This window comes from Triturus cristatus, chromosome 7 (genome assembly GCF_964204655.1).
Source record: "Triturus cristatus chromosome 7, aTriCri1.1, whole genome shotgun sequence".
Taxonomy (NCBI): domain Eukaryota; kingdom Metazoa; phylum Chordata; class Amphibia; order Caudata; family Salamandridae; genus Triturus; species Triturus cristatus.
The window spans coordinates 1,581,103,243-1,581,117,188 of record NC_140590.1 but is presented as its reverse complement, the minus strand read 5'-3'; the positions used below and the strand labels follow the sequence as shown (position 1 = coordinate 1,581,117,188).

Genomic DNA, 13,946 nt, shown 5'->3' with positions numbered 1-13,946 from the left:
GCCAGGGGCCTCAGTAGAGAGCAACAGGGGAGACTGTATGATGTGGGTGATAAGGCTGGGAAATTGATTGCGTGGCTGGATAAAAAGGAGAGAGCGAGTCGAGTTGTCCCATCGATTGAGAAACTGGATGGTGTGTGTGTCACTGAACCGGAAGAAATTGTTGATTGCTTCGCAGAATATTTCCGTGGGGTGTATTCCCCGGTGTCCTCCCGCTCGGAAGAGGATTCCCATGCCCTGCTTAGGGACATCGCGCTGCCTTCCCTTTCGGAGGAGGACAGAGTGTCGTTGGACGCCGCCCCAACCTCTGAGGAAATTGCCCTCGCCATACGTTCGGTCGCTTCCGGCAAGGCCATGGGTCCTAATGGTCTTCCCATCGAATTGTACAAGCTGCGACCGGATACGCTGGCGCCGCATCTCCGTGCTATGTTCCTCGCGGCCCGCTCGGCGGGTTCCCTACCGCTAGACCAGCGTCTGGCTACTATCGTGGTTATTCATAAGGAGGGGAGGCTGTGGGACCGGGTCACGTCCTACCGGCCTATTTCGCTGCTGAATGCGGAACCCACAATTCTCGCCAAGGTGTTGGCCAATCGGCTGGTTGGCGTGGTGTGCGATTTGATTCACCAGGATCAGTCCGGCTTTATCCCTCATCGCAACACTGCGCTTAACCTGCGGCGCTTGCATGGGGTGCTCGCGCGTGTCCCGTTCATACGGGAGCCGGCCATTTTGGCGTCCCTGGACGCCACTATGGCGTTTGACACACTTGAGTGGCCATATATTTGGGCGACACTGGCGAAGTTTGGGTTTGGCCCGGGATTCATCGGTTGGGTGAAATTGTTGTATTCTGGACCGCTGGCTGTGAACGGTAGAGTATCGGCTCCGTTTGAGCTGGGCAGGGGCACGCGGCAGGGCTGCCCGTTATCACCGCTCCTCTTCGCGCTTGCCTTGGAGCCCCTGGCGGAGTGGCTGCGGTGGCATCCTTCTATCCGTGGTCTCCGATGGACCCCCGAGTATGAGGACCGCGTATCTCTTTACGCTGATGATATTCTTCTGTACCTGGCTTCCCCACGTAAATCACTGATAGTACTGGTTGATGTATTGCACTCATTTGGCCTCAACTCCGGCCTTATCATCAATTGGGCTAAATCGTGTGTGTATGTCCTCTCTGGGGAGGTTCCTATCCTTCCGCGGGGTTGCCCTATCCAGATCGCCCCGCGGGGATTTAGGTACCTGGGTGTCTTCATTACCCTGGACGCGGAGGCCCGATATAAACAGAACTTGCTTCCCCCCTCCAGCGCCTGAAGGAGGACGTCGCGTGTTGGAGGTGCATGCCGCTCTCGCCACTCGGCCGGGCGGCATTGTTTAAGATGATGTCGCTGCCACGTTTCCTGTACGCTTTACAGAATACAATGGACGTTGTCCCGGCGCGCTACTTTCGCGAGGTGGAGAGTTTGCAGCGCCGCCTGTTCTGGGAGGGTAGACCGCGTATCGCCCTGGCGAAGCTGACGCTCCCGTGGTACGACGGGGGGGTTGCCCTCCCAGATATCAAGCGATATTACTGGGCCTCCCAGCTGGCTGCGATAAATCACGGCCTTTACGGGCCCGCTCTAAACCCGGCCTTTGAGATGGATAAAATGTTACTGCCGGGTGGTGACTATAATCGGGCGCTTTATTCTAGCTTGCATGACGCACGTCTGACGGGCCCCACGCGGGTCATGGTACGAGTGTGGCACGCGGCTAACGTGGCGATGGGGTGGAAGGATCGTTTGACCCGGGCGACGCCACTATACGCATCTGAGCGGCTGGGCTCCCTGTGGACCTCGAAGGGCTTTGAGAAGTGGGACATGATAGGCATCAGCAGGGTGGGCGATCTCTGGACGAGGGGGGGATTCAAAACGTTCGATGTGCTGCAGACGGAATTCCAGTTGCAGGACAGGGAGTACTTTCGATATATGCAGATCCGTCATGCGTTGTGCTCCGTATTTCCGGACGTTGCCTCCATCCCGGAGTACTCCCCTCTGGAGGATAGAGTGCTAGATGGGCATGTACCGGACGGCACGATTTCATTAATTTACAAAAAACTCATCAATGATCGCTCGGGACTGCTGACTAGCCTTCGTGAGGCGTGGGGGGCTGATGGATTGGAGCTGGATGACGAGGACTGGGTGTCTGCGGTGGCCTCCCCGAAAAAGGTGGCCATACCGGCTCGCCTTCGCTTCGTCCAGCTCAAGATACTCCATAGGGTCTATGTTACGGGGCCGAGTCTGATGCGTATGGGCTATGATGTGGACGGGTTGTGTAAGCGTGGGTGTGGTTCTTTGGGGACCTTTCTCCATATTTTGTGGGAATGCCCGGAGGTGGCGCGATTCTGGCGTGGTGTGCATGAGGTTTTGCAGGCAGTTACGCATGTGCCGCTGCTGCCCGAGGCGAGGAGATGTCTTCTGAATGTGTGGGAGCCAACCGACTACTCAGTGCCGCAGACGTGGTGGGTGACTGGGATATATGGTGGCCAAACGTGACATTGCGCAACTGTGGGGTTCCCAGAGGTCACCGACTGTCTCGGCGTGGAAGGACAACATGGATTGGTGTATGTTTCGGGAAAAGGTGGTGTATGTTGCGAGAGGTAAGCCTGGGAAATGGGTGAAAGTGTGGGGCCCCTGGAACGCCTACCGTGGGGGAATCTGTACCCCGCCGCTGATGCCTGATCCGTCACCGGCCCCGTCTCCTTAGCCTGCTTGTCTTCCTGGTTCTGGGCACTGAGTCCACTTTGTCCCCGTCCCGACCTATCTCCCCCTCGATATTCCTATGGATCGGTAGGGTCCCCCCCTAGGGGAGCACATGCTGTTGTTTCCGATTGTGGGTTGCCTTGTGGACTTGTTTTTTGTTGTTATTTATATAAAAATGAAACCGTTGTGTGGGGTCCGGATGGTGTGGCTGCCAACGCTTCTTTCAACTCCTGTGATCTCTCTTCTGCCGCAGCGTGTGTTCTACTGTTTGTATTATATGCTCCTTCTGTTTGCTAGCGGCCGGCCTGAAGGTTGTAGGCCCATCTTTGTATATCTTTTGGATTCTGTAATAAACGGTTTCAAAAAAAAAAAAAGGCTACACTACCATAAATCTTACCGTTGTCCTAGTCCAAACCCCATCCCTACAGCTAACCATAAACCTAACACCTTTACCTTAATCAGAAAACCCCAAGACTGAGTCTTAACCAAGTTTCAAGCCTGTCTCTAAACCTACCCTAAAACTAACCCCAAAGCCCAACAATATTCCTTAACCATAATAATCAACCTAATCCTATACCTTACCATTGAATTGGCTCTAAATCTGCCCCATATCTGTGGCTAAGCCTAGTCTTGTCCTTGCCTTAAACTGAACGGTAAACCATAAAATAACCGTAATCCTAACCATAAACTGTACCCTAACATTAAGCCTTTGCCTAAACTAAGCCTGCCCTGCCCCAGACCTAAATCTTACCACTAACCAGACACTAACCATTCTTCAGCACTGAACACTATCGCTTACACTATCACTGCAACTTGCCACAGTGCATACCTTATGTGATGTGCTGTTCGCACTAGTAGTAATTTCGAAGACGTGCCTTTGAAGTAGCTGTATATTGATTTAGTGATTTCTCTTTGTGAGAGGGGGTTGTACTGGCCCTCTCTTGACAAGAACCCCTCTCCTGTTACAGGCCTTCCTAAAAGTTCAGAAAAGAGTGTCAATCAATCAATCAGGCGCATTGTAAGCACGCTACTCACCTGTGAGGGTCTCAAGGCGCTGGGAGGGGGGGGGCTGTTAGCCGAAGAGCCAGGTTTTGAGAGCCTTCCTGAAGGTGTTCAGGGAGAAGGCATGTCTGATGTTTGTCGGTAGCTCGTTCCAGGTTTAGGCTGCAATGTGAGAGAAGGATCTTCCGCCTGCTCTGGCTCTGTGGATGCACGGGGTTTTGGCCAGTGCGAGGTTGGAAGATCGGAGGTTTCTTTTGGGTATGTGGAAGTTCATTCTGTCGTTGAGGTATTTGCGTCTGTTGTTGTGTAGTCATTTGTAGGCGTGAGTGAGGATTTTGAAGGTGATTCTTTTCTCCACGGGGAGCCAGTGGAGTGTTCGTAGGTGTTGGCTGATGTGTTCGTGCTGGGGGATGCCGAGGACGAGTCTGGCGGAGGTGTTCTGTATTGTTTGGAGTTTGCGGAGTAGGGAATTGTTGATGTCGGCATAGAGTGCGTTTCCATAGTTCAGTCTGCTGGTGTTGAGTACGTGGGTGACTGTCTTCCTTGACTCAGGGGGGATCCATTTGAAGGTCTTGCGAAGGACGCGGAGGGTGTTGAAGCAGGTGGAGGTGACGGCGTTTACCTGTCGGTTCATGGTGAGTGATGAGTTGAGTACAATGCCAGAGGTTTTTGGCGTAGTCTGCAGGGGTAGGTGGGCTTCCGAGGGCGGTCGGCCACCAAGTGTTGTCCCAGGCTGAAGGGGTGGTTCCAAGGATGAGGATTCTGTCTTCTCACCGTTGAGCTTCAGGCAGCTGTAGGTTATCCAGACTGCGACATCTTGCATTCCTTTCTGGAAGTCGAGTTTGGCGGTGGTGGGGTCTCTGGTGAGGGAGAGGATGAGCCGGTGTTGTCGGTGTAGGATAAGATGTTGAGGCCGTATTGTCGGACGATGGCTGCAAGGGGGGCCATGTAGATGTTGAAGAGGGTTCGGCTCAGTGAAGATCCCTGTGGGGCTCCGCAGGTGGTTTTCGTGGGATTGGAGAGGAAGGGTGGTAGTCTGATTCTTTGGCTTCTTCCGGTGAGGAACGATTGGATCCAGTCCAGGGCTCTTCCTTGTATGCCTGCGTCATGTAGTCTGGCGATTAGTGTTCGATGAGAGACGGTGTTGAAGGCTGTTGACAAGTCGAGTAGGATGAGGGCTGTGGAGTGGCCTTGGTCCAGGAGGGTGCACATGTCGTCTGTGGCGGCGAGTAGGGCGGTCTCGGTGCTGTGGTTGCTTCGGAATCTGGATTGGGACGGCGTTTTCCTCGATGAATTATGTCAGTTCCCTGTTGACTGTTTTTTCTGCGACTTTGGCCGCGAAGGGTAGGAGCGAGATGGGCCTGTAGTTCTTGAGGTCGGTGGGGTCAGCTGTGGGCTTCTTGAGCACGGGCCTGACTTCTGCACGCTTTCAGTCTTCTGGGAAGGGGCCTGTTTTGAAGGTGGTGTTGAAGGTGCGTAGCAGTTTGGGTGCGATGGCGGCCGCGGCTCTGTGGTAGATGTTCAGGGGGCAGGGGTCAGTGGGGGCCCCCGAGTGGATGCCTTTCATGGTCGAGGCGGTGTCTTCGGTCGTGATCGGTGTCCAGTTGGAGATGGTGGGCAGGCTGGTGACTTTTGGGGGTTGGGGGGGTGGCTGTGTCGTCTGTTGGATGGTCGACAAAGTTGTCGTAGAGGGTTTTGATCTTGAGGTGGAAGTAGGTTCCAAGCTTGTCGCAGAGGTCTTGGGACGGGGTGATGTCTCTGGCTTTGCTGCATGGGTTGGTGAATTCCTGCATGACACTGAAGAGTTCCTTGGAGTTGGTGGAGTTGGCGTGGATTTTGTTGTGGATGAAGTTTCTCTTGGTGGTTCTAATTAGGTTGTGGTAGCTCGTCATGGTGTCCTTGTAGGTGGAGTAGTTTTCGGTTGTTTTGGTGTTTCTCCAGTTAATCTCAGGCATCTGCAGGTGCGCCTGGCTTCTTGGAGTTCGGTGGTGAACCAGGCGGCTTTCCTGGGGCACGGTTTGTTGAGGTTGTGTAGCGCGGCAAGCTCGTCTGCGCAATTGGAGATCCAGGTGTGGAGTTCTCTGGCTGTGATGCTTGCATTAGATGCCCAGGTGGGGTTGTCTTGGGTGAGGGTGTAGTTAAGTTGTTCGTCTGTAACCTTCGAGGTGGGCATGGGGCCGGTTTGGGTGCGTTGGGTTTGTTGACGGTGAAGTGTACGCGGTGGTGGTCGTTCCATAGTGGTTGCGTTGTGGGGCTGAAGTGAATGCTGTTTCCTGCTGCGAAGATGGGGTCGAGTGTGTGTCCTGCTCTGTGGGTAGGTGTGGTGACGAGTTGTTTGAGTCAGATGTTGGTGAGGTTGTCGCTGAGGGTGGTGGAGTTGAGGTCGCTGGGGTTGTCGAAGTGGAAGTTCAGGTCTCCAATAAGTATGTAGTTCACTGATACAATGGCGTGGGAAGCAATGAAGTCGGTGGTGGCGAATGGTGTCCAGTGGGTCTGTAGACGAGGGTTCCTCGGAGTGTGGCTTTGGGGCTGGTCCGGATCTGGAAGTGCAGGTGTTCAGCGGAGGGGAAGGCTTCGCTGGAGGTGGTGAGGTGGAGGGAGCTCTTGTGGGCGATGGCGAGGCACCCTCCCAGGTGGTTGGGGGCGGTCCTTCCTCTGGATATTGAATCCGTCCGGGAAGGCGGTGTTGATGTCGGGCACGGAGGAGGCATTGGTCCAGGTCTCCGTGAAGAAGGTGATGTCGGGTGAGAGGGGGTCAAGTAGGTTCCAGATTTCCATGGCGTGTTTGTGTACGGAGCGCACGTTGAGGAGGATGCATCTTAGAGTTTCTGTGGTGCTGGTGACCGGGGTGGTAGTGAAGGTCTGGCGGAAGTGGAGGCAGGAGAACTGGCCGTGGGTCGTGTGTGGCGAGGCTTCTTGACAGTCTGAGTTTTCCAGGGTTGAGTGCGAGGAGGGTGGTGGTGTTGTAGCGATGGATGGTCGGAGATCCAGGGTTCCTGGCGCTGGTCGCGGACGGGTACAGAGGGATTTGCCTTAGGCGTGACTTTGGCGCGGCCACCATTAGGTAGGGGAGGGACGAGCAAATGTGAGGCGGGAGGCGGTCGTGGATAGGGGGCGGGCCGCAGGGACAGCAGCGGCGGGAAATGGAGCGGGGATAACGGCAGAAACAGACAGATACTAGCAATGAAGTCTATCGCAAAGAATAAACAAGACAATACCAGGGAATAAAAATATACAATAAAATAAAGATACCAGGGATAACGAGCACCAAGGGCGGAGTCAGGCAGAGGTACACGGAGGAGCCCTGCACACAGGGGTCTTGAACCCTTCTCAGGAGGGGGCTGGGGGCACAAGCGGCGGAGCAGTAGGAGTGGAGCTGCTGGGGAGAGAGTGTGCCTTCGACCGAGGGTCAGAGTGTAAGGCAAATGTTCCAGTTCTGACTTTATTATGGAAAGATATTACAGAAGAACAGACGTAAGTCATTCTGTCTATCAAATCTGTACCAAATGACTGAAAAACATAATTGAAAGGGAAAGCATTCCAAATATCCTCCTTCATGTAACATTTGTAACCCAGATTCTCTGGTGTCTGGAGCTATTTAATCATGAATGTCTGCAAGGAGGGAAAAAGCGCAAAAACCACGTACAGCAGATGGCATTACACACTCCCCAAATGCTAAAGACAAATATTCATTCACTCATGGGTTAGTGGCTGCCAGAGTGAGTGGCAGCAAAGTATTTAGATACAGAATCTCGTCACGTCTGCAAATGTGTGTCCTTCTGTTCTTAGGAAGTAAAAGGAACAATGTTATGTTGTTTAGGTAGAAGGCACAGCGTAAGCCTCCTGCTGTGGCCGTACAGTAGTTGCCAGGCTTTATGCATTTTGGGCAAGTTTGTGCCTGCATAAAGGGGCATAAAGGGGCATCAATTTGCCTTGCATAACACTGAATAGTAAAAAGTTTGAAAGTAATTAAATAAAATACACTGAGGAAAAAACGACAGATGGACGAAGCATGTCTATCTAATCGACTGCCAAAAAATTATAAATTTTCTGGACGTCCTGGAGCAGGAACGAGATGCGTATGTCGGGATTGGCACACGAGATGGGATGGCTCCTCTAGAAATGGCAGAAGATGCTGCTGTACATAGCAAGACCATAGAGAAGCGCAATGCTTTCAAAGCAGCAAAGTGTTTCGGTTAATGCTCTTGTGCAGGTCGTTGTCCTTTTGACTTTCAGACCATCCGCCCTTTCAGCCAATCAGAATGGATCCCTGTGTTGGGGCTGATCTGATTTGCTCTGGCAGGCAACACAAACACTATGGACAATTTATACTCCAGGGAGGAATGCACGGTCTGAGCTCAAGTGCTTTTCTTTGTTGGGACACAAAATCCTCTTTTTTACTAGTTTGATTTGGAGTTAGATGTTGGCAGTTATTACATTTAAATTTGTCCACAGTGGTTGTACTAAACAAATAATACTGGGTGCAGTTTCACCAATTTTTGTTTTTGGTCAAATATTTTCCCATTCCTGCTCGTATGCAGCTAGCTAAGCCCTTCAAAATTTCACCAGCGGCTATATAGTGTAGAAGGCATATATGCAAGTACCTCATTTTAGTGTTTCAACCACTGTCTGTGTCCGCAGGAATTATCATTTTTTTCTTGAGGCTTTTCTTGGTACTAGAGTTGCATCTGCACAGGGTTGTAAACTGTTCCACAATGGTGGGCCAAGTTCCAGATTGCCTGGGACAGTCTTGGGTCCCCAGGTTACATAAGAAGCCTTCAATGAGCAGAAGATCCATCTAACTGGAGCCTAATTGCTGGGACTCCCATCCTTATTAAGAACCTGGAGATGGTGGCGACAAAACAACTTATGTCACACCTAGAGTTGTATAGCCTGCTCGGGACCTACAATCGAGGTTCAAGCCCCCCATTAGCACAGGTGCAGACTTGCTGAATGTTGGTGAGAGCCCACTTTAGGGGATGTGCAAGGCGTCTGAAGCACTATTAGAGCCTCTGGATCTCTCAGCCATCTTTCATACTATAAACAACGCAACCTTTCTGAACCAATGAAATCTGGTGACATGGATATCTAGGATCTCCCTTAGGCGGTCTGAAGTCTTCTTGACAGATTAGGTCTTACATGCTGTGAGAGATGGACAGAAAATCTGTGGTATTTTTATGATGTGGAATAAAGTTTCAGGGCTCGTTGTTAACGCCTTTGCGTTTTTTTTACCATTCATAAAAAACCCTTGCACTATTAGTTCAGCCAGGTGTCCTATTTCACATCTATACGGATGAGCGGCAGCTGTTACTTCCCTTACGTGTGGACACCATGTTTGTCTAGCTTTGTGGATGACATCCAAACAACAGATCACTTCTCCATCAAAACCCTTTGGCTATAGACATTTGGGAACTTTGATTCCCTAGTGGAGGGTGCCTTTGATATTTTTTTAGTACCTGGATAAGCCACCATATATGGAGGCTTACAAATCTATTGACTTGACTCATATGGTCTGCGAAGTTGCACAACGTGACTTAGACACAGATTACTTTTTTATATAAATCTTTACTTAATTTGAAGTATAAAAATATTGTGGGTAAAATTGGTTTCAAAATTTGTTTTTGGGTGGCAAATTTTGAGTGCTCCGTCCATCTTCTTGTGATTTGTTCACCCTAAGTTGGCAGGGTATGCCCAGATGTGAGTCCCTTGCTCACTTTGCCACTGGATTCAAGCTAGCCTGGCTGATGAGGGGTGTTACCCCAAAACCGGTCCCAGGATGCTTGTTTCTGGTCCAGGGAGGACCTGGCTTGGCAGTTTGGCCTGGACTGTACCCATGATGCACAGGGTCAAGACTGATTTGCGTATGGCTGGGTCTGAACAGGGGTGGTGAAGTGAGCTAAAGAACAATGATGGATTCAAACCAGATCTGTGACTGGGGGTGAGTCTTTGAAACGTTTCAGTGCTCCTTCCGTCATCTTCTTGTGTTTGCAAACTTCTCATGCATATCTAATAGACATATCCTCCCATGAAAACTTTTTTAGATGGGGGAACTTAGCTGATCGGCAAAGCTGAGCATATTTCCCAGTCTTCATGACTTTATGAAGTTGCGCTCTTAACAAAACTCCTTCAGCGGGAAAACAATTCCTGCACTGCCCAAATTCTGTTTTGGCGCAGTCCATACACCACAGTGTAAATATTGCATCATCATTCGGAGGACCATGAACGCCAAGTGCAGTCACCAAAACAATCTAGAAAATATTAGGCAGCTGTGATGCAACATTTGTCACTATTTCAGCGTCTACAATTGAAGGGATGGCGGGCTGAATATTTGATGCAGTTTAGCTTGACATAAGAGTGGATGATCATGATCAAACTGACTTCTAGTAGAGTGGTGATGTGGACTGTATGACCCGTCCATGTGATCTTGTCCAATCCTAATGTAAGGTGTTTCCTGATTTGAGCCTGACACACGGATTCGCACCCAAAGCAAGCCTACTGGACCTTCACTAGGTTCAATATGACACTCTCGAATGCCAGTTTGAGCAGTGGGAAAGCTCAACGGATCACACTGTCCAGTGCTTAATTTGTGAAAAAATAAGTGCCGGGGCTCTCGTCGGGAGTCAGCTTGCACCAGCCCATTGCTCCTATTACCACCATCTATAACAGAACCAACTACTAACCATGAAACCCTACAAGTGGGGAGATGATGTGACATAACGGCCAGAGCTGCCGACTTTGGAGGTTCAAGTCTCTGTAGGCTCAAAATCCTGTGATTCTGGGCAAATCACTTAATCTCCCCGTGTCTGCAAAAATAAATGTGCCCTTAACTGGTGCTCATAAAAAGCGCTCCAATACCTTTGGGTCGAGTTTTAGCTGTATGCGCCAGTGTTGACGATTAAGTGCCGAACACCAGAAACCACTGGCTGAAGTCAAGACCTGACACGGTCCCAAATCAAGGACATGCGAAATAGTGTGAATAGTTGCTAGCCTTGCTGATTGTTGTAATGTCATAATTCACTCTTTACTGAGGTCATAAACCCTTCTGTCCTGGGATCAAAAATATTTCAATCTTGGATTCGAAAAGCAGGACCTTTCAATCCCTCTGAATCAACTTGTAAAACAAAGCCGTGCTAAGACAAATCTGCAGGCTTTCCCTGTCACAGTATCAAACATGTTTCAAGTGTTTGCCTGTTTTCAGTGTTGTCTGCTGTGTTCTCACCTTGCCCACCGCACTGCCTAAGCAGTGCCTGGTTAGCCACGTGGGTGAATGTGGACATCTCGGGTAAGTCAGGAAGGATCAGCTCTGAAAACATATTTGCAGCTGTTAAAGGTAATTTAGGAAAAACATGTTGATGAGTATAATTGTTTGAAATTGGCACAGAAGCTGTCAAGATGAATCATTACCAAGACACTGATGACTTTGCAGTGGCATTAGATCCATGGAGGGAGCCGGGGCTCTTGAGCGCCTAATCAGGTTTCTGAAACGCCTGGCCATAAGTGGCGTGAAGCATAGGCGGAATCACTAATTGCAGATGATAGATCATTAGTTTATATAATATTGAAATTGGTTAAGCCCTGAGTTTTCATTCTGTGATATACACTTAGTCAGAAGGTGGCAGTACACAAAATGCGCTTTAAATGACATGTAGCTACTGAGCGGTGCTTCTTTCCAGTTTCCACATCTAGAAGGCCTTGGGGCCACAGGAACCCCAACAGGTCCCACGTCAGAAGTCCTATCCTCTGAACAGACAAAGAGCTGAGCTACCTTCTACAAGGCCTGTCTAGCATAGGTCCACAAAATTATTATTCATGCAAGATTTTGTAGAGAGCCACCGACTATGAAAATTCACTTCATGGAACCTTTTGTTATGTGTACACAGTGCTTAAATAAAGAATAAATAAAGAAAAAAGTTAAATAGTTGCAGGGGCCTTAGTTTTTCTTATGATCCAGATACTACAAAATGTTGAGTTGCCAAGTACAAAGACTTACTAGTCTTTATGCCACTTCATCCCATTATAATATACTTCGCTGTTTATCTCACTTCTGCTGTTTACTCTTCTCCACTACAGCTGTTTTTTTTTCTTTCTCTACCACCACCTTCACGTCCAAGCATAGATGAAAAGCGGCCATGCACCATGTGATCATGTTTAGGTTTCTATCTACATTGCGTAATTGTATCCTAGCCGTGTATGACCCAACAAACAAGTTGAGCAGGTGCGGTCTGTCCTGAAGGGTGGGCGGGTCCCAGCCCCCACTCCTCCTTTTTAGGTCTCGCCTGACCCAGCGCTTGCGCTGGTCTGGCGAGACCTAAAGTAAGGGCTTCAAAAAATGCTACCGCCGGCCACAGCTTGCAGTGCATGTGCGCAAGTGCTTGAGCAGAGGCGCCATATGGCGTGATTACTGCTGCGCGCTCACCACTCGCGCACATGCACTGCAAGCTGTGGCCGGCGGTAGCATTTTTCCCCGCCACGGCACTCATTTCTCCAAGCGGGCGCTTTTCTGTTTATTACTTCTATGTAGTAATGGCGGCACCCATGCTTTACCTTAAACATCTTAGGCTAAAGTCGAGTGCTGAGATTGCTTTAAAAGTAAAGAAATAGACAATTCTTTACTTTTGAAGCAATCTTGGCACCCGACTTTAGCTTAAGATGTTTAAGCTAAAGCACGGGTGCCGCCATTACTACAGAGCAGTAATAAAGAGAAACAAGCATTGGCATAGCCAATAGGTCTCTCTTTTGGGACCTTATAAGTATTTAGTTATGCAACTGTTGCATGGCTAAACACTTATAAGGTCCCAAAGGCGAGACCTATTGGCTATGCCAATGCTTGTTGTAAACTTGAAGAGCGTCTGTCAGGAGGAGCAGAGGCCAGGCTGACGGGGACTCTTCGTGATAGGCGAGTGCTGGAAATGAGGGGGACACGACCTACATGTGGCCCAACTCTTGGAGAGACTGACAGATAAACTCACTTGTTTCTCTCCATATATATCTCTTACGTTTCATTATACCTTGTGCTGGAATTTTTCTGCTACTGTGAGGATTTCTCTGTGCAAGTCCGAAGAGTATTTGCTTTTACACAAAGTAAACATTTGTGTATAACTGGAGTTTTACCTTTTATATAATCCCTTGGAGCCTGTATAAAAGCTGGTCTCTATGTTCTTTATTACAGTTGGGTTGTGGCATATCTAGTCACCTGTAATAAAGAAAGGACATAGCTGCTGTAATACGTTATTACAGTTGAGTTATGACATTACAACACCTGCTGCCAGAGCCAGCAGCCAAGGAAAAAGGCAGGTCACCGGGCTTACTTTTCAGCTGCAGTTTAAACAACAAAGAGTTGTATTTTCATCCTTCTGAACTGATTTTTGTTCTTAAATGAACCGAAATCAGCCTTACGGAGAGATTTATAGCAACCTATTTATTTTGTGCATGCTGTGGGTTAGTACATGCAAGAATCTCTACATATTCCTGCACATTCTGAGGTACAAAATGTTTTAATATGATTTACGCTAAACTTATTTGAATATTTTTTTGCAACATATTATGCACTGTTTTTTGATGTACTCTGCTTTTTGATGTGTTTATTTTTCACTACAGTTTTCACTTTATTGATGTCTGCAAACATTTGATCTCTTTAATATAAAAGAGCAAAACACCAAAGATTTAAGTGTTGTCTGAGAACCGTGATGGTGGGACCATGTATTATAACTAATAAAATACTCTTTGTGGTACATTAAAAGAATATTTCAATTCTCCTTGGAGTTCTTGACCTTATAAAGCAAGTTGGCCTTCGCCTTGTTCCTCTGTATGGTCATGTAATTCCTAAGTGACTTAGCAATATCATTATAATGCAGGGCAGGGGATACTTTATCACGTATATGAATAAACACAGTTTTGTAGGACATGATTATTTCTCGCTTCCTAACAAACTCTTGGAAAGCTCTTCCCACCACTAGAGTATTTTTTTTTTCTTTTCCTGTGATCGGTTTATTTTCCAATTATTATAGAGCGCTAGATAAGCACTGGGGAATATGAACAGGAAAAGGCCTAATCTGTTAAGGATTTCCTCCAGCGATGGTAAAACCCTGACTGTCCCGAAAAGTCCATTTTTGGCCCTTGTTCAGAATGCTAGTGTGCAGTGTGAGTGACATTGACTTGGAAAGCTGCACTTGGCCGGCTGGACGTTGTTGTTTACATTTCCTTTTCTATTTTCTTTCATAG

The 13,946-nt window shown here is 48.8% G+C and overlaps 1 protein-coding gene across 1 annotated transcript in view; it reads left to right on the top strand.

The window, feature by feature from the left end:
• PREX1 (phosphatidylinositol-3,4,5-trisphosphate dependent Rac exchange factor 1) overlaps positions 1-13,946 on the top strand; it is an 824,667-nt gene that overhangs the window by 505,101 nt on the left and 305,620 nt on the right. The window lies entirely within an intron of this gene.